This window comes from Bombina bombina, chromosome 7 (genome assembly GCF_027579735.1).
Source record: "Bombina bombina isolate aBomBom1 chromosome 7, aBomBom1.pri, whole genome shotgun sequence".
Lineage (NCBI taxonomy): Eukaryota > Metazoa > Chordata > Amphibia > Anura > Bombinatoridae > Bombina > Bombina bombina.
In genome coordinates this window covers 180,747,048-180,767,750 of record NC_069505.1, presented here as the reverse complement: position 1 = coordinate 180,767,750, position 20,703 = coordinate 180,747,048, and positions in this window count along the sequence as shown.

Genomic DNA, 20,703 nt, shown 5'->3' with positions numbered 1-20,703 from the left:
TGACGATTTTATGGCTCACGATTTTGGAGATTGGACACAGGTAGACAGTGTCTCCCAATGCTGCTCACTTCTGCTGGTGTCGGCTGAACCCGGTCAGCGTAAATGAAGACTGCTCGTCACTCCAGCGTTTGTAGTGCGCCAAGTTGATCCCAGTGCAGAGGGGAGAAAAGAGATTCACAAACCCGCACTTAGCGTGGAACACGAGCGGGCAAAAATATAGAAAGCTAGGTACCTAGATTTTCAGATTGTGGTTAAAGTCCTTAGCAGGATACAACACAGATTCAATCTACGCGTTTCACCCGTTAGATAGGGCTTTTTCAAGATACTAGTTGTTTCCGGGACGGAATTTAAATATCCGCTGAAGTGTGTTCATTGGTTGTGGCTCTTTTCTATTTAAGGAGGAAGTTGATCAGGGTTGATTTTTCTTAAGGTGGATTTATTCAAATTGTTCTCGTATTTTCATCCAAAAAGGTCACAACACCACATAATATTATATAATGGTTTTACTAAACGAACCAGAAAAGATAACAAATAGACTAGAAGTCTTCCTGAAATCTTTAGTAGCTTCAACATAATATTTCAAAGCTCTTACCACATCCAAAGAATGTAAGGATCTCTCCAAAAAATTCTTAGGATTAGGACACAAGGAAGGGACAACAATTTCTCTAATGTTATTAGAATTCACAACCTTAGGTAAGAATTCAAATGAAGTCCGCAAGACCGCCTTATCCTAATGAAAAATCAGAAAAGGAGATTCACAAGAAAGAGCAGATAATTCAGAAACTCTTCTAGCAGAAGAGATGGCCAAAAGGAACAACACTTTCCAAGAAAGTAGTTTAATGTCCAAAGAATGCTTTAATGACAGGCTTGATGCGAACCAAAGCCTGTACAAAACAGTGAATATCAAGAAGCTTAGTAATCTTTCTGTGAAATAAAACAGAAAGAGCAGAGATTTGTCCCTTCAAGGAACTTGCAGATAAACCCTTATCCAAACCATCCTGAAGAAACTGTAAAATTCAAGGAATTCTAAAAGAATGCCAAGAGAATTTATGAGAAGAACACCATGAAATATAAGTCTTCCAAACTTGATAATAAATCTTCCTAGAAACAGATTTACAAGCCTGTAACTATGGGGCCTATTTATGAAAGGTATTGTGGACCTGATCCAACAGTGCGGATCATTTCCGCAAGACCTCGCAGAAAGTGGAGAGCAATACGCTCTCCGTATTCAGCATTGCACCAGCAACTCACAAGAGCTGCTGGTGTAATGTCACCCCCTGCTGACTCACAGCCAATTGGCAGCCAGCAGGGAGGTGTCAATCAACCCGATCGCATTTGATCGGGTTGAATTGCGGCGATTCCTGTCTGCCTTATCAGAGCAGGTGGACAGGGTTATGGAGCTGCTCAATAACTTGTGTTTCTGCTTCATACGGAGCTTGATAAATGGGCCTCATAGTATTAATTACTGAGACAGAGAAACCTCTATGACTAAGCACTAGGCGTTCAATTTCCATACCTTCAAATTGAATGATTTGAGATCCTGATGGAAAAACGGACCTTGAGACAGAAGGTCTGGCCTTAATGGAAGTGGCCAAGGTTGGCAACTGGACATCTGAAAAAGATCCGCATACCAGAACCTGTGAGGCCATGCTGGAGCTACCAGCAACACAAACAATTGTTCCATGATGATCTTGGAAATGACTCTTGGAAGAAGAACCAGAGGTGGGAAGATATAAGCAGGTTGGTAACACCAAGGAACTGCTAACGCATCCACTGCTTCCATCTGAGGATCCCTGAACCTGGACAGGTACCTGGGTAGTTTCTTGTTTAGATGGGAAGCCATCAGATCTATTTCTGGAATACCCCACATCTGAACAATCTGAGAAAACACATCTGGATGGAGCGACCATTCCCCCGGATGTAAAGTCTGACGGCTGAGATAATCCGCTTCCCAATTGTCTACACCTGGCATATGTACTGCAGAAATTAGACAAGAGCTGGATTCCGCCCAAGAAAGTATCCGAGATACTTCTTTCATAGCCAGGGGACTGTGAGTCCCACCCTGATGATTGACATATGCCACAGTTGTGATATTGTCTGTCTGAAAACAAATGAACGCTTCTCTCTTCAACAGAGGCCAAATCTGAAGAGCCCTGAAAATTGCACGGAGTTCCAAAATATTGATTGGTTATCTGGCCTCTTGAGATTTCCAAACCCCTTGTGCTGTCAGAGATCCCCAAACAGCTCCCCAACCTGAAAGATTTGCATCTGTTGTAATCACAGTCCAGGTTGGATGAACAAAAGAGGCCCCTAGAATTATACGATGGTGATCTAACCACCAAGTCAGAGATAGTCGAACATTGGGATTTAAGGATATTAATTGTAATATCCTTGAATAATCCCTGCACTATTGATTCAGCATACAAAGCTGGAGAGGTCTCATATGAAAATGAGCAAAGGGGATCGCGTCCGATGCTGCAGTCATGAGACCTAAAACTTCCATGCACATAGCTACTGAAGGGAATGATTGAGATTGAAGGTTCCGACAAGCTGAAACCAATTTTAATCGTCTTTTGTCTGTTAGAGACAGAGTCATGGACACTGAATCTATCTGGAAACCTAAAAAGGTGACCCTTATCTGAGGAATCAAGGTACTTTTTAGTAAATTGATCCTCCAACCATGTCTTTGAAGAAACAACACTAGTTGATTCTGCAGAATGTAAAGACTGAGCTAGTACCAAGATATAGTCAAAATAAGGAAATACCACAGTACCCCGTTCTCTGATTACAGAGAGTAGGGCACCGAGAACCTTTGAAAAGATTCTTGGAGCTGTCGCTAGGCCAAATGGAAGAGCAACAAATTGGTAATACTTGTCTAGAAAAGAGAATCTCAGATACTGATAATGATCTGGATGAATCGGAATATGAAGATATGCATCCTGCAAGTCTATTGTAGACATATAATGCCCTTGCTGAACAAAAGGCAGAATAGTCCTTATAGTCACCATTTTGAAAGTTGGTACTCTTTTATAAGGATTAAAAATTTTCAGATCCAGAACTGGTCTAAATTAATTTTCTTTCTTTGGGACAATGAATAGATTTGAATAAAACCCCAGACCCTGTTCCTGAAACGGAACTGGCATGATTACACCTGAAAGCTCCAGGTCTGAAACACACTTCAGGAAAGCCTGAGTCTTTACTGGATTTGCTGGGATGCGTGAGAGAAAATATCTTCTCACAGGAGGTCTTACTCTGAATCCTATTCGATACCCCTGAGAGACAATACTCAGAATCTGTCAGGGTTTTTCCCTGTTGTGTTTGCCATGTTTTTACTCACCTCTCTTCCTGACTATGGTGCATTGTGGGGGATGCTGCTCACTTCCTGCACTTTCTTTTATGGCCAGATTTTATGGCCAGACTGGTGTTCATCATCCATGTGAGACAGGATGCAGTCTCAGAATTGTGATGTCATCACTTATTATTTAAAGGGCCTCTGTTCAGTATGCTTTGCCTATGCGTTGTCACAGACCTGTTTGTGAGAGTTCCTGTGTATTACCTGGCTGCCTGACGTCCTTCCTGGTTCCCGATCTCTGGCTTGTTCCTGACTCTGCTGTTTTCCTGATTCCGGCTCGTCTGACTATTCGCTTTGGCTCCTGACTCGGCTCGTCTGACTACCAGCTCTGGTTTTGACTCCTGGCTTGTTATTTGACTTGTGGACTTTTTATTATTTTTTGCTATTAATAAAGGTGTGATTATTTTTGCACTTCTCGTCTCAGTCTGATTCCTGGCATCCTGACAGAATCCATTGATTTTGGACAGAATTTGTCCAAATATCCTTGAAAAATCTTAATCTGCCCCTAACAGCTGAGCTGGAATGAGGGCCGCACCTTCATGCGGACTTGGGGGCTGGCTTTGGTTTCTTAAATGGCTTGGATTTATTCTAATTTGAAGGTTTCCAATTGGAAACAGATTCCTTGGGGGAAGGATTAGGTTTGAGTTCCTTAATTTGTCGAAAGGAACGAAAGCGGTTAGAAGCTTTAGATTTACCCTTAGGTCTTTTATCCTGAGGCCAAACAACTACCTTCCCCCAGTGACAGTTGAAATAATCTAATCCAACTGAGAACCAAATAACTTATTACCTTAAAAAGAAAGAGATAGCAATCTAGACTTAGAAGTCATGTCAGCATTCCAAGATTTAAGCCACAAAGCTCTTCAAGCTAAAATAGCTAAAGACATAGATTTAACATCAATTTGTATGATATCAAAAATGGCATCACAAATAAAATGATTAGCATGTTGAAGCAAGCGAACAATGCTAGACAAATCAGAATCCATTTCTTGTTGCGCTTAATTTTTCAACCAAAAAGTTGATGCAGCTGCACTGTCAGCCAAAGAAATTGCAGGACTGAGAAGATGTGCAGAATATAAATAGGCTTTCCTTAGATAAGATTCAAGTTTCCTATCTAAAGTATCTTTAAAGGAAGTACTATCTTCCTTAGGAATAGTAGTACTCTTAGCAAGAGTAGAGATAGCCCCATCAACTTTTGGGACCTTTTCCCAAAACTCTAATGTAACTGCTGGCAAAGGATACAATTTTTTAAACCTTGAGGAAGGAATAAAAGAAGTACCAGGCCTATTCTATTCCTTAGAAATCATATCAGAAATAGCATCAGGAACTGGAAAAACCTCTGGAGTAACCACAGGAGGTTTATAAACAGTATTTAAACGTTTACTAGTTTTAATAACAAGAGGACTAGATTCCTCAATATCCAATTTAATCAACACTTCTTTTAACAAAGAGCGAATATACTCCATTTTAAATAAATAAGTAGATTTGTAAGTGTCAATATCTGAGGAAGGATCTTCTGAATCAGATAGATCCTCATCAGAGGAGGATACTTCAGTATGTTGTCGGTCATTTGAAATTTCATCAACTTTATGAGAAGTTTTAAAAGACCTTTTACGTTTATTAGAAGGTGGAATGGCAGACAAAGCCTTCTGAATAGAATCAGCAATAAAATCCTTTAAATACATAGGTATATCTTGTACATTAGATGTTGAAGGAACAGCAACAGGCAATGTACTATTACTGATGGATACATTCTCTGCATGTAAAAGCTTATCATGACAACTATTACAAACCACAGCTGGAGAGAAAATCTCCACAAGTTTACAATAAATGCACTTAGCTTTGGTAGACCTATTATCAGGCAGCAGGGTTCCAACAGTGATTTCTGAGACAGGATCAGATTGAGACATCTTGCAATATGTAAGAGAAAAAACAACATATAAAGCAAAATTATTAATTTCCTTATATGGCAGTTTCAGGAATGGGAAAAACTGCAAACAGCATAGCCCTCTGACATAGAAAAAGGCAAGAGGCATATAGGAATGGGGGTCTAAATAATGAAAATATTTGGCGCCAAGTATGACGCACAACACAAACAGTAAAAAATGTTGACGCTAACAACGTCCGGAAATGACACACTCATGTCATTAATGACGCAACCTTGTGAAAGGACTCAGCATCGACTAAATGCTGGAAATGACGAATTTGCGTAATCGAACGTAACTTCACGCCAAAAAATCTTGCGCCAAAAATGACGCAATATACTTTGGCATTTTGCGCCCTCGCGAGCCTAATTTTGCCCGTGAAATTGAAAGAACAGTCAATTGAAAAAAGACTATACCCCAGGTAAGAAAAATGTTTCCTAAAAAATGCATTTCCCAGATATAAAACTGACAGTTTGCAAAAGGAAATATACTTAAACCTAACTTATGGCAAATATAAGTACAATACATATATTTAGAACTTTATATAAATACATCAAGTGCCAAACCATAGCTGAGAGTGTCTTAAGTAATGAAAACATACTTACCAAAAGACACCCATCCACATATAGCAGAAAGCCAAACCAGTACTGAAATGGTTATCAGTAGAGGTAATGGAATATGAGAGTATATCGTCTATCTGAAAAGGGAGGTAGGAGATGAATCTCTACGACCGATAACAGAGAACCTATGAAATAGATCTCCCGTGAGGAAAACCATTGCATTCAATAGGTGATATTCCCTTCACATCCCTCTGACATTCATAAACTTAAACTTGGCTCATTCTCCCCTGTTACTGAGGAAGACGTTTCGGCCCTTATACTGCGCCCTCACCTCACTACCTGTCCCCTTGACCCTATCCCCTCACAGCTACTCCCCTCCCTCTCTGCTACCCTTACCCCTATACTCACACACACTTTCAACCTTTCCCTCAGCACCGGTATATTTCCCTCATCGATGAAACATGCACCGGTCACACCTATCCTCAAAAAACCTTCCCTTGATCCTACCTCCCCATCCAACTACCGCCCTATTTCCCTCCTCCCTCTTGCATCAAAGCTTCTCGAAAAACTAGTTTATGCAAGCCTATCCCATTTCCTTACAATAAACTCCCTCCTTGACCCATTGCAATCTGGATATCGTCCCCATCACTCCACAGAGACAGCAATTGTTAAGGTTACCAACGACCTACTTACAGCAAAATCAAAAGGCCACTTCTCTTTGCTTATCCTCCTTGATCTGTACGCAGCCTTTGACACTGTTGACCACCCTCTTTTGCTCCAAACCCTCCAATCCTTCGGCATCTGTGACACAGCCCTCTCGTAGTTCTCTTCCTACCTGTCAAACTTTACCTTTAGTGTAGCCTTCTCTGGTGCCCCTTCTGCCCCGTCACCACTTTCTGTCGGAGTACCTCAAGGCTCTGTCCTCGGTCCCCTTCTCTTCTCAATCTACACGTCATCACTAGGTTCCCTAATAAAGTCCCACGGTTTACAATATAATTTGCATGCCGACGACACCCAAATCTACTTCTCTGCACCAGACCTATCTCCTTCCTTGCTAACCCGTGTCACTAACTGTCTTTCTCACATCTCTAACTGGATGTCGTCTCACTACCTCAAGCTAAATCTCTTCAAAACTCTCCACCCCCAATCTCTCTATAACTGTCGACAACTCCATCATTACCCCTACCACACATGCCCGATGTCTCGGGTCACATTTGACTCAGATCTTTCTTTCACTCCTCACATTCAGTCATTGGCTAAAGCCTGCCGCTTCCACCTTAAAAACATCTCTAAAATTAGACACTTCCTTACACAAGACACAACTAAGATTTTAATCCACTCTATCATTCTTTCCCGCCTCGAATACTGCAACTCTGTCCTCTCTGGTCTCCCCACCTGCTGCCTAGCTCCTTTACAATCCATAATGAATGCCTCTGCCAGACTCATCTTCCTTACACGTCGCTCTTCATCTGCTGCACCTATCTGCCAATCCCTTCACTGGCTTCCTCTTGCCTCTAGGATCAAACACAAAATTCTCATTCTGACATACAAAGCTCTCAACTGCACTGCTCCCCCCTATATCTCAGACCTTGTCTCCAGATACTCTCCCTCCCGTCCCCTTCGCTCTGCACACGACCTCCTACTCTCCTCCTCTCTTGTCACCTCATCACACTCCCATTAACAGGACTTCTTCAGACTGTCTCCCATCTTGTGGAACTCGCTGTCTCGCTCCACAAGACTCTCTTCTAGTCTTAAAAGCTTCAAGTGCTCCCTAAAGACTCTACTGTTCAGGGATGCATACAACCTACGCTAACCTTTCTTTATATCAGTTCCTCTCCTCCATTGCTATCCCCTGAACCCCCTTAGCATGTAAGCCTAAGAGTCTAGCTGGTTGTAGATCACCTTCTTAAGAGCTGACTACAACAGTGCAACTCTTGGCAGGGCCCTCTATCCATTTGATCCCTATAATTGTTTTGTTGTAATCCGCATTTGTTTATAGCGCTGCGGAATCTGTTGGCGCTCTACAAATAACCGATAATAATAATAATTCACTGTACTCTGAGAGGAATCGGGCTTCAAAATGTTGAGAAGAGCATATCAACATAGAAATCTTAGCACAAACTTACTTCACCACCTCCATAGGAGGCAAATTTTGTAAAACTGAATTGTGGGTGTGGTGAGGGTGTATTTATAGGCATTTTGAGGTTTGGGAAACTTTGCCCCTCCTCGTAGGATTGTATATCCCATACGCGTCACTAGCTCATGGACTCTTGCCAATTACATGAAAGAAAGGAATATAGCAACCCCAGACAATCGTTTCGGACTTCATTGGGTTTCGTCAGTGAGGTGTAGCGATATTCCTCTAAGCACACTGAGCAAGGAGTCCACGTCTGGTTGCCCCCTTTTCCCATAGGGAGACTAAATACACACAGAGAGAAGCACACTCACAGGGGTTGCTGTGTCCCTTGTTCAGAGAGGAATTGCCTGGTATTTCGGCGCTGGACTGACCGTTATAGGCGGGATCAGACTGATATATTACAGGAAAGTTCTACTCTGTGAAAAGCATTACTGGGCTAAAAGAAGCTGTACCCAGGTGGTAAATCACTATAGAAATGACTAACAATGGTATTGAGCCAGTTGTTCATTCCTGTGAGTGTGCTTCTCTCTGTGTGTATTTAGTCTCCCTATGGGAAAAAAGGGCAACCAGACGTGGACTCCTTGCTCAGTGTGCTTAGAGGAATACTGCTACATCTCACTGGCGAAGCCCAATGAAGGCCAGAGAGGAATTGCCTGATATTTTGGTGCTGGATCAGACTGATATACTACAGGAAAGTTCTACTCTGTGAAAAGCATTACTGGGCTAAAAGAAGTTGGTAAATCCCCATAGAACAGGCTAACAATGGTATTGATCTGGTTGTTCGTTCTTGTGAGTGCACTTCTCTGTGTGTGTGTGTATATATATATATATATATATATATATATATATATATACACAGGCATGGCCAAAAACATTGGCACCCCTGCATTTCTGTCAGATAATGCACCACTTTGCCCTGAAAATTGTTGCAATTACAAATGTTTAAGCGTTCTCATGTTTATTTATTTTGTTTGTATTGTGGAGAAAAAAAGCCAAATCTGACACATCCCATGCAAAACTCCAAAAATGGACTGGACAAAATTATTGTCACTTTCTCAAAATTGTAAGAAATAATTGCATTCCAAGTTTGTGATGCTCCTGTAATTTGTTATTAAACTTACCTGTATCAATTATCAGGTGCTGACAATATAGAAATCACACTGGCAACCAGTTAAAATGGTGAAAAATTGGCTCAGCCTTTCTGTTGTGTGTCTCTGTGTGCCACACTGAGCATGGAGAAGAGAAAGAGCAGCAAAGAATTGTCTGAGGATTTGAGAACAAAAATTGTGGAAAAGCATGAAAAATCTCAAGGTTACAAGTCCATCTCCAGAGATCTTAATGTTCCTGTGTCCACTGTGCGCAAAATTGTCAAGAAATTTACTGCCCATGGCACTGCAGCTAATCTCCCTGGACGTGGATGAAAGAGAAAAATTGATCAAAGATTGAAAAGAATGATTGTTTGAATGGTGGATAAAGAACCTCGATCAACTTCCAGACAAATTTAAGCTGACCTTCAGGCACAGGGTTCAAATGTGTCGCACTATATGTCGCAATCTGAATGAAAAGGGACGCTATGGTAGGAGACCCAGGAGGACCCCACTGCTGACACAGAAACATTAAAAAAAAACAGATTGGAGTTTGCCGAAACTTACCTGAGGAAGCCTAAATCCTTTTGGGAGAATGTGCTGTGGACAGGCGAAACAAAAGCTTTTTAGTAAAGCCCATCCTTCTATTGTTTTCAGAAAAAGAAATTATGCTTTTAAAGACAAGAATACAGTCCCTACAGTCAAACCTGATGGAGGTTCACTATTGTTTTGGGGTTGCTTTGCTGCTTCAGGCACTGAATGTCTTGACTGTGTGCATGGCATTATGAAATCTAAAGACTACCAAAGAATTCTGTGGTGCAATGTAGGGCTCAGTGTCAGAAAGTAGGTTCTCTTTCAGAGGTCATGGGGCTTACAGCAGGACAATGACCCAAAGCACACACCAAAAAGCACCCAGAAATGGTTCAAGACAAAGCGCTGGAGAGTACTGAACTGGCCAGTAATGAGTCCAGATCTCAATCCCATCGAGCTATTCAATCTGGATAAAGGGATGTCCAGGACAAGGGAAGTGTTCTGACGGAGGTACTCATTCAGGGTACCAGGCGGTCCATCACATTTGGTGGCAAGCTCTGGGATTGATTTATTGTCTTGCTGACAGAGGAGGAGCGGCACCGTCACCCGCAGCTATGGAAGCAGAGCTTCTATGGCGAATGCAGCAAGTGCTGACCCACCTTGACAAATCAGTTTCTGCAGAGGAAGGATGTGCTGCCTAGATATCAGTCCCTAAGCAGCACTTCAAATATGCGTCAACGGCAGCCAGTGAAGGATCGCAGCCAGATGATTATGGATGATGCTGAGAAAAAATTCCACAGCAGAGTGCGGAGAAGGTTGTCAATCTTTATTCAATCTGGATAAAGGGATGTCCAGGACAAGGGAAGTGTTCTGACGGAGGTACTCATTCAGGGTACCAGGCGGTCCATCACATTTGGTGGCAAGCTCTGGGATTGATTTCTTGTCTTGCTGACAGAGGAGGAGCGGCACCCGCAGCTATGGAAGCAGAGCTTCTATGGCAAATGCAGCAAGTGCTGACCCACCTTGACAAACCTGTTTCTGCAGAGGAAGGATGTGCTGCCTAGCTATCAGTCCCTAAGCAGCACTTCAAATATGCGTCAACGGCAGCCAGTGAAGGATCGCAGCCAGACGATTATGGATGATGCTGAGAAAAAATTCCACAGCAGAGTGCGGAGAAGGTTGTCAATCTACAGAGCCAACCCATTCAAAGCAGCAATCCGGGTAATGAACGCAGAGGGGGTGAAGCAGATCACCAGGGAATGGAATATCCAGACGGCTGAAATGCTGGGATCAGATACCTCTAAATAGGAAGTTCAGATATGGGACTTCAAGCAGCAAGTCAAAGTCGCCCTTGCTGTGCTAGGAGGGCCAGTTCCAGAGGAGATGTGCCTGGAATGGAGAGCCCTGATTCGTCAAGAGATGTGGGAAGATGCACTGGAGAACTGGTATGGCTACAGAGGCAAAGTCCTGCCCTGCCCTCCCCAGAACAACACTTCGGGGACCAGGTAAACTTGTGGCTCTGCTTACTGAGAGGACAACCCACAGGTGAGGGGATAGCCGAACTGAAGTGTCTGGTGCAAAGAGAGGTCGAGCTTGAGAATTGGTACAGAGCATTATATTGGTTTGCAGATAGGTGGCAGTCGAGGACAGAAACACACTATTCCCAGGAAGGTAATGACTTTGGCGGCCCTGGCCTATTATGGGAAGCATTTGAGGAGAAAGTTGACTTTGGCAGTCCCGAGGGATATCGATTCTGGGACATTCAAAGCAAGAGGCAGGAGCTATTACAGCCATCAGAAGGTCTTGTCTTGGAGCCTGACCTGACATGGCTTATCTATTAGGAATGGTACCTTGAGGGGGATTGCCTAGAACTGCTGGAAAGTGGCCCTTTACTTACTTCAGAGGCAGCGGAACTAGTGGACTTAATATCCACAGATGTTGGCCCGGGAGGTGTGGGTGAGACAGTTGTCTCCAAACCTGGAGTGCAGGGATGTGGGAAAGTCGGCCCAGATCCCCAACCCCCTAGCATAGGGACCCTAGTCACCCTGTTATCTCCCCAGAAGAACCCAGAGATTGTGGATCTAATTGACTTTTCCTCTGAGGTGTCAGATGCGGATTACCCAGCAGAAGAGCAGACAACAGGGCAGAGTGTTTTTGTCCTCTGCCCCCCCTAACCGGCGCCCCAGAAAATAGGATAGACTGCCTCACGCTGGCAGAGGGACCGGAGGAGCTGGCATTGGGACCGAGAGATGACTGCCTCTCTCCGCAAGCAATAGGGGATTCCTATCCAGTAAGAGTGGATGGGACTACGGTCTCTACCTGTATGCCCCAGGGATGCTAGGCAGTTGACCCAGATCCAGAACAGCATGTTGGAGTGAGCCCAGCCACCCTGTCTTCTCTCCAGTGACTGAAAGGACTCCAGGTAAAAGGGACAGTGGGCACTTCTCCCCAGTGACGAGCATGTTCTATGAGAGAGGTAGAGGTCGGCCAGGTGAGTGATGCTCTGTTCGGGACAATTTGTTTGGGGTACTGTGTGGATACAGCATTGGGGGAATGGATCTACGGACTAACTTCAAAGTCAAACCGTCTCCTCCTGTGTTAGTCTGCTTCCGAAGGGGGTGACATATGACGTGAGTCACCATGATCTGGGGGTCTGTTATGAAAAAATCTTTGGGCAGGGGGTACATGGGCTTAAGGATACCCAGAGACTGCATGGAAATGTGGAATTTTATATGTCAGACACCCCATGTACTTTCATAACTCTGTCTTATGTCCACGTCACCCTGTATCCATAGATACAGGATGGGTACAGGGTGTGAGTGCCCATTGTGGGAGCAAGTGTGACTCTAATAACCAAGTCTGCATAAAGGACTTAATAGTTAATAAGAGCTGTTTTTATATTTTCTAATTATAGGTCTTTTATTTAAGTTTCAGATCTGATTGTGTCCCAGGAATCTGTCTGGTTAAACTGATTGTGTTCCTGTGTGATTATGTTAACTAGACTGCCCAAAATCAGATTGTCTGAGTAAACTTTCCCCTCAATTAATTAAGTTGATATGGTAATCTGTGGATAGACAGTTGTTTAGAGGTGTGATGTATTGTTCTTATTTTTTTTTTACTGTTTAACCAATTCTCTCTGTATGCTGAAGCTCTGTGACTCCTGAATGCCAGGGTGTATAAATATGTGTGCTGCTTTTAAATAAAGTGTTCATTTTGTGTTCAGAAACCTGAGTGTTTCCTCCGTTCTGTTCACCTGCCTAACTTTAGACTGTGGTCAAAGGGGGATACCAGGAGCTATTGCTCTGGATAAAGGGATGTCCAGGACAAGGGAAGTGTTCTGACGGAGGTACTAATTCGGGATACCAGGTGGTCCGTCACATGGGGAAAAGCAATAAAAAATAAAATAATAATAATTCTGTCCAATCTAGAAGAGTATGTGACCTCTCATAGGTGAGTAAAAACAGCAGATTTCTAATCAGTTAAACACCAGGTGTAGAATACCAAATTTAGGGAGCAAATCCATTCACCCATGAAAATAATCTCTTTCAAATGAACGGTCATTTAAGAGCATAGGCTTTGCTTAAAAATACAATTTCAAAGCCCATTAGCCCACAGAGGGTGTCTATTTCTTTGTAAAAATAATCCAAAATTCATAAGATCCCTAAGGCTCTTTTTATGAAGCTGAAGTCACTGATTGGGAGCCCTTGTCGTGCAGACTGGCTAATGTGACCCTGCAAACTGCAAGTAAGTAAACAGAGGCCATAAGACCACAGCTTCCTCACCTCTCCCCCACAACAAGGTGAAATCACTTCAAATTATGCACATGTATATTCAGTTACACTGTACATTTACTAGATTTGTCATACTGGGAAATATCACCACTGAAAAGTACTATACAATACATACACATTGAACAATAGATATACATCATACACCCACAATCCCCCTGCTCCTATAGGTGTATTCATTCACTATTGTATTGTATGAACAGAGGTTGAGTTTCTGTTGACACAAGTTCAGTGTATTAAAGTGAAGGGTTGTGTAAAGAGCGCTGGGCTTAATAACACCTATGCCTCTCCTTATTCTATCCTCTTCCTGGATAGGGTTTTGAATGGAGCAGAGTACAATGTATAGGGAGAGGCGCAGAAAGCACTAGTCATTTACATTACACCTTCAATGTAGGAAGCAATGCTGCTTTGAATATGTTGCCGGTATCAGAGAAGCATCGCCACCCACTGAAATGTATGGTAAAACACACTTTTTTACTTCTTACTCTTTACGCTAGGTTTCCACTTGAGATTATGTCCACTTGCACTAACAATTGTGCACCACTTGTGATCTAGCCCAGTATGTATACAAATCTGTACCCAGAGGCAGAACTTTTCTTCACTTTCTGGGACAAATTTTTTTTGAGAAAATCTTTCTGCAGGTCATTTTAAAATAAAATTCAATTTTAAATTAGGCAGTTACAATAAAGCACCAGCTCAATTGCAATGTGTTGATTAACTGAAGAGTAAAGCAAAGTTTTTAAAATGTCTCAAATAAATGTGTTTCCTTTTCACTTAATATAACATCACAAAGTAGAAATGTAGTAATAAAAAGGTGTATTGATCACAAAGACATCTTACATTCAGAAGTCACAGCTTTGTAGATCAGGAAATGTTCGGGGGGAGGGTTGGAAAAAATTACTGAGAGCCAGTCAACAGTAAATGATCTGCTCCTTTGCAGCGCTGCTGCATATTTGATTATCCTCTTCAAACAGCACTTTGCTCTGGATGCACTAAGGCCCATTTATCAAGCTCTGAATGGAGCTTGAAGGGCCGTGTTTCTGGCGAGTCTTCAGACTCGCCAGAAACACAAGTTATGGAGCAGCGGTCTAAAGACCGCTGCTCCATAACCCTGTCCGCCTGCTCTGAGGCGGCGGACAGGCATTGCAGCAATTCAACCCGATCGAGTACGATCAGGTTGATTGACACCCCCCTGCTGATTGGCCGCGAGTCTGCAGGGGGCGGCGTTGCACCAGCAGCTCTTGTGAGCTGCTGGTGCAATGCTGAATACGGAGAGTGTATTGCTCTCCGCATTCAGAGATGTCGGTCGGACCTTATCCGCACTGTCGGATCAGGTCCGACAGACATTTGATAAATTGGCCTCATTGTGTTAAGGAAAACTTACACAGTGCAGCCACAGCACAGCTCTGTTTGAAGTGAACAGTCTAATATTGAGCAGTGCTGCAAAGCGAAAGAGCTAACAGTTCTTGCATGTGTCCTAGTCTTTCTGCAGACATGCTGTATTTTCTGTGATGACATCTCAGATCACAGCATGTTCTGCCTTGGGGATCTGTAACCCCTTGTTATTTCAATCTCATCTTGTTTACTCCATAGGTGATGTTGGCATGGTTGAAGAACTTGGTTGTTTATCCCTATCTCCTCCTCCCATTATCCAGGATAAGAACATATAAAATGTGGCTCTTAGGATGACAAGAGCCTTTAACAGAGTAGCTTTAGTGTATTTTTTTCTAGTTTACACCTGAATTTGGAACAGTTAATCATAAGGAAACAGCATGCACTTTATTTATTATTGGCTTTACTCAACATGTCGATTGAAAGTAGCTTCATCACCAGAACATCTGCTAAGCACTCTCTGGACAGTGAATTTATGAACATTTTATAACCAAATTAATGTATTTTGCTTATTCATTTAATGAGCAGATTTTTCTTTTTCTTTTTTTCAGCTATAGATTTATATAAAAAAAAATGCATATTACAATGATGTGGTAAAATGCAACTCTGGATAAGTGTATACTCTATAGAACACCCTGTATTTATATTACACTATATTTTATTAAATATGTACCGCATGCCTATCAGGGAGTTTGTTGGGTGTGCTAGAGTCCATAAATTTGGAACTGCTGTCGGTCTGTGTCACCATCTTCATCTTTGCTGTTTCTGTTACCCTGGAATAACCTGACTTATTTTTCCTAGTTCTTCTCTGGAACTACTTCTGAGCCTGCATCTGCTATTAATGCACAAGCATATGAACTTTGTGTTTGTAAAGTCACCCCATCCTACCCCTCAGCTACTGGTCACAGACTGAAATGGAGATAAAATTCTCTGAAATAGACAACTGCATCACTTCATCATCCAGAGAGATGCAAACATTTCTTAAAGGGATATCAAATTCAAATTAAACTTTAATGATTCAGACAGAGCATGCAGTTTTAAAAATTTTCCAGTTTACTTCCAGTATCAAAATGCTCTTAAAGGGCCACTAAACCCAAAATCTTTCTTTCATGATTCAGATAGAACATACACATTTAAACAACATTACAATTTACTTCTATTATTTATTTTGCTTCATTTTTTAGATATCCTTATTTGAAGAAAAAGAAATGCACATGGGTGAGCCAATCACATGAGGCTTCCATGTGCAGCAACCAATCAGCAGCATATCAAGAGAATAAAACAAATTAGATAATAGAGGTAAATTAAAAAGATGTTTAAAAATGCATTCTCTTTCTGAATCATAAAAGAAAAAATGTGGGTTTCATGTCCCTTTAAGTCTTCATGTGCACACTTTCTAGGCACCAGATCCTATTGAGCATGTGCAAGAATTCACAGAGTATACATACAGTACATGAGACTGTAAGATGGCTGATGGCTGTCACATGATACAATGGGCAGGATGGAAAGTAAGCAATATTTGACATTTCTTAAAAACAAAAATGACTGATAATTTTAAATTGAAAGTAAGTGCTATTGCATTGTCTTCTATTCATTGTGGATTTGTGGATTATACAATTCTGCTGTATTTAATGGTCATTTAATGACAAATCCTGCTTGGGTATATTGAAGACTTTGGTATATGGAATAATTTACTGAAAATAAATAAATGTACAACTCTTAAATGTTTGAGACCTTTTGTAGATTCTCTGACACTACACTTGCTTAGATTTAATCCTCCTTAACACATTAACAACGTTACTTAAAGTGAAGGTAAACTTTGATGAATGAAAGCCCGGTTTTTAAAAATACTATTAAAAACAGGGGCACTTTCATTAATCAAAGTTTATAAAGCAGACGTTTTGTTTAACCCTTTAAGGACCACAGCACTTTTCCATTTTCTGACCGTTTGGGACCAAGGCTATTTTTACATTTCTGCTGTTTTTGTGTTTAGCTGTAATTTTCCTCTTACTCATTTACTTTACCCAAACATATTATATACCATTTTTCTCGTCCTTAAATGGACTTTCTAACAATACCATATGCCTGAATATCTCTTGACATGTATTTTTTTTTTTTTTTTAGAAGACAACCCAAAGTATTGATCTAGGCCCATTTTGGTATATTTCATGCCACCATTTTACTGCCAAATGCGATCAAATAAAAAAAAAAATTTCACAAACTTTAGGTTTCTCACTGAAATTATTTACAAACAGCTTGTGCAATTATGGCACAAATGGTTGTAAATGCTTCTCTGGCATCCCCTTTGATCAGAAATAGCAGACTTATATGGCTTTGGCGTTGCTTTTTGGTAATTAAAAGGCCGCTAAATGCTGCTGAAGGGGTTAATTAGGTAGCTTGTAGGGAGCTTGCAGGGTTAATTTTAGCTTTAGTGTAGAGATCAGCCTCCCATCTGACACATCCCACCCCCTGATCCCTCCCAAACAGCTCTCTTCCCTCCCCCAACCCACAATTGTCCCCGCCATCTTAAGTACTGGCAGAAAGTACTAAAATAAAGTGTTTTTTTTTTCTTTGTTTTTTAAAAACATAATTCTGCTGTGCATTAACCCCCCTTAGCCCCCAACCTCCCTGATTCCCCCCCCCCCAAACAGCTCTCTAACCCTCACCCTCTTCCTTATTGTGCGCCATCTTGGGTACTGCCAGCTGAAGTTTCTGCCAGTACCCAGTTTGCCATAAAATATGGTATTTTAAAAAAAATATATATATATTATAAAATTATTCAATATTTTCTGTAGTGTAGCTGCCCCCCCTCAATATCCAACCCCCACTCCCTCCCAGATCCCTTAGCTGAAAATTCCTACCCTCCCCAGTCCTCTCTCCCACCTTATCAAAACATTTTATTATGCCATAATGTAGCGTTCCCACCCGCTCTCGCCCGCCCCGTGCATTTGCGCGCCCCCGGTGGCCCCGCACAGGATCCCACCCCCTCTGACACACTTCCTTCCATCGATGGCCGCCCACCCGCCTCCCTGCATCGGCTCCCACCCACCAACAATCACGGCCATCGATGGCGGATGCAGAGAGGGCCACAGAATTACTCTCTCTGCATCGGACTGCTAACAAATGTTATTGCAGGATGCCTCAATATCGAGGCATCACTGCAATAACATGAAAACGGCTAGAAGTGATCAGGATTGCTTCCACCGCTTGGAAAGACTAACAACATACAGGGTCGTTAAGGACCTTTTTTTGTAGGACATACCCTGTACTTCATTGGTTGTTAAGGGGTTAAAAACATACCATTCTTCTCTTCACAGCTGGAGCAGCTTCCACCTCCCAGAGCTCCTCTCTTCACACGTCAGTAAGGACTAATCCGGCTTCCTCCAATCACGGCATGACCTCAGGCAATGATTCCCCTGGGGGGGAAAGCCGTGATTGGAGTATTTTTAAAAATTGGGCTTTCATTCATCAAAGTTTACCTTCACTTTAAAGGGATATGAAACTAGACGTGCAGCCAAGAAAATTTAATTTCGAACAAAATTTTATGTAATATTAATAAAATAGTAAAGATAGAGCATTACATTGTAAACAACTTTCCAATTTACTTCTATAATCAAGTCTGAATTGTGTTCATGGTAAGCTTATGAACTGCAATACAGTACTGGGAAGTTGAATATATCTGATGAGCCAGTGACTAGAGGCATACATGTGCAGCCACCAATCATTACCTAACTCCTGAGCCTACCTAGGTTTACTCTTCAACAAAGGATACCAAGAAACAAAGCAAATTTCATAGTAGTAGTAAATTGGAAATGTATTTCAAATTGCATGCTCTGAGGCCCATTTATCAAGCTCCGTATGGAGCTTGTGGGTCCTTGTTTCTGGCGAGTCTTCAGACTCGCCAGAAACTGGAGTTATGAACCAGTGGTCTAAAGACCGCTGCTCCATAACCCTGTCCGCCTGCTCTGAGCAGGCGGACAGGAATCGCCACAATTCAACCCGATCGAGTATGATCGGGTTGATTGACACCTCCCTGCTGGCGGCCGATTGGCTGCGAGTCTGCAGGGGGCGGCGTTGCACCAGCAGCTCTTGTGAGCTGCTGGTGCAATGCTGAATACGGAGAGCGCATTTCTCTCCGCATTCAGCGAGGACTTGCGGACCTGATCCACACTGTCGGATCAGGTCTGCAAGACCTTTGATAAATAGGCCTCTCTATCTGAATCCTGAAGGCTTCATTTTGACTCTATTGTCCGTTTAGAATATTATTCAGTCTAGTTCTATTACAAAATGTATCTCTTTCTCTCGGTCCACCTTGTTGAAACGTAGATTCTTTCCATGAAAGCATACTGAGGTAGGCTTACGAGCTTGAACGTGTCAAGCACTATATAGTAGCAGTGTGTGCAACAAGCTTTGTAACAATGTTATACATATAATAGTCAAGACATGTGCACTCTCCTGCGGCTACCTCAATACGCTTTTATAGAAAGAAGCAAAGGGGTAGATTTATCAAGCAGCGGGTACTGCAATCAACCCCTGCAGTTTCAGGTCCGCCTGAAATTTAAGTTAAGAAGCAGCGGTCGTGAGACCGCTGCTCCTTAACTCATCTGCCACCTCTGAGGCGGCGGACAACAATCAGCCTGACCGGATACGATCGGGATGATTGGCATCCCCTGCTAACGGCCGATTGGCCGTGAATGTGCAGGGGGCGGCATTGCACAAGCATTTCCCTAGAGATGCTTGTGCAATGATAAATGCAGACAGCGTACGCTGCCGGCATTTAGCGATGTCGGGCGCACATATCTGCTACAAGCAGATCATGTCCATCCGACATATGATAAATCTACCCCAAAGTATTTAATAATAGATATCAAGAGAAACAGCTATATTTAATAACAGATGTAAACTAGAGTTTTTCAATTGTATGTACAGTTCTGACATGGATATTAAACAATGACTTTTCTGTTGCTTTATACAAAGAGTGTAAATTAAATAATAGAAAAATAAAATTGTAAACTAATATTCTAAAAAAAAATGTTTGCTTACTTATAAAATGTCAAAATATTATTATTATTAAGTGCTAGATTACAAGTGGAGTGCAAACGATTTTGCAAGGGTTTTCGCGATCGTTTGCGCTCAATTTAAATTGCACTCATATTACAAATATTTACGCTTGAATCCTTACCATGATTTCAGAGCTGTGGTTAACTGTTTTCCGAAAATAAAAAGTGTAAAAAAAAACATATCAAAAATACATTACAAAGGACAGTTACACTCATAATAACACTGTTATATTATGCACATAAAAGTTATAAGATATGAGATCTTGGGTGTCAGAGAAAAAAAAGCTGCAAATGATTTTAACATTGAGATACATACACATACATGTCTAAAGATCTTTATTTATGTATTCATCTATTTATATGTGTATATATGTATTTACAGACATATACACATATAAACACATAAATACATATGTACAGATATATATATATACAGGGAGTGCAGAATTATTAGGCAAGTTGTATTTTTGAGGATTAATTTTATTATTGAACAACAACCATGTTCTCAATGAACCCAAAAAACTCATTAATATCAAAGCTGAATAGTTTTGGAAGTAGTTTTTAGTTTGTTTTTAGTTATAGCTATTTTAGGGGGATATCTGTGTGTGCAGGTGACTATTACTGTGCATAATTATTAGGCAACTTAACAAAAAACAAATATATACCCATTTCAATTATTTATTTTTACCAGTGAAACCAATATAACATCTCAACATTCACAAATATACATTTCTGACATTCAAAAACAAAACAAAAACAAATCAGTGACCAATATAGCCACCTTTCTTTGCAAGGACACTCAAAAGCCTGCCATCCATGGATTCTGTCAGTGTTTTGATCTGTTCACCATCAACATTGTGTGCAGCAGCAACCATG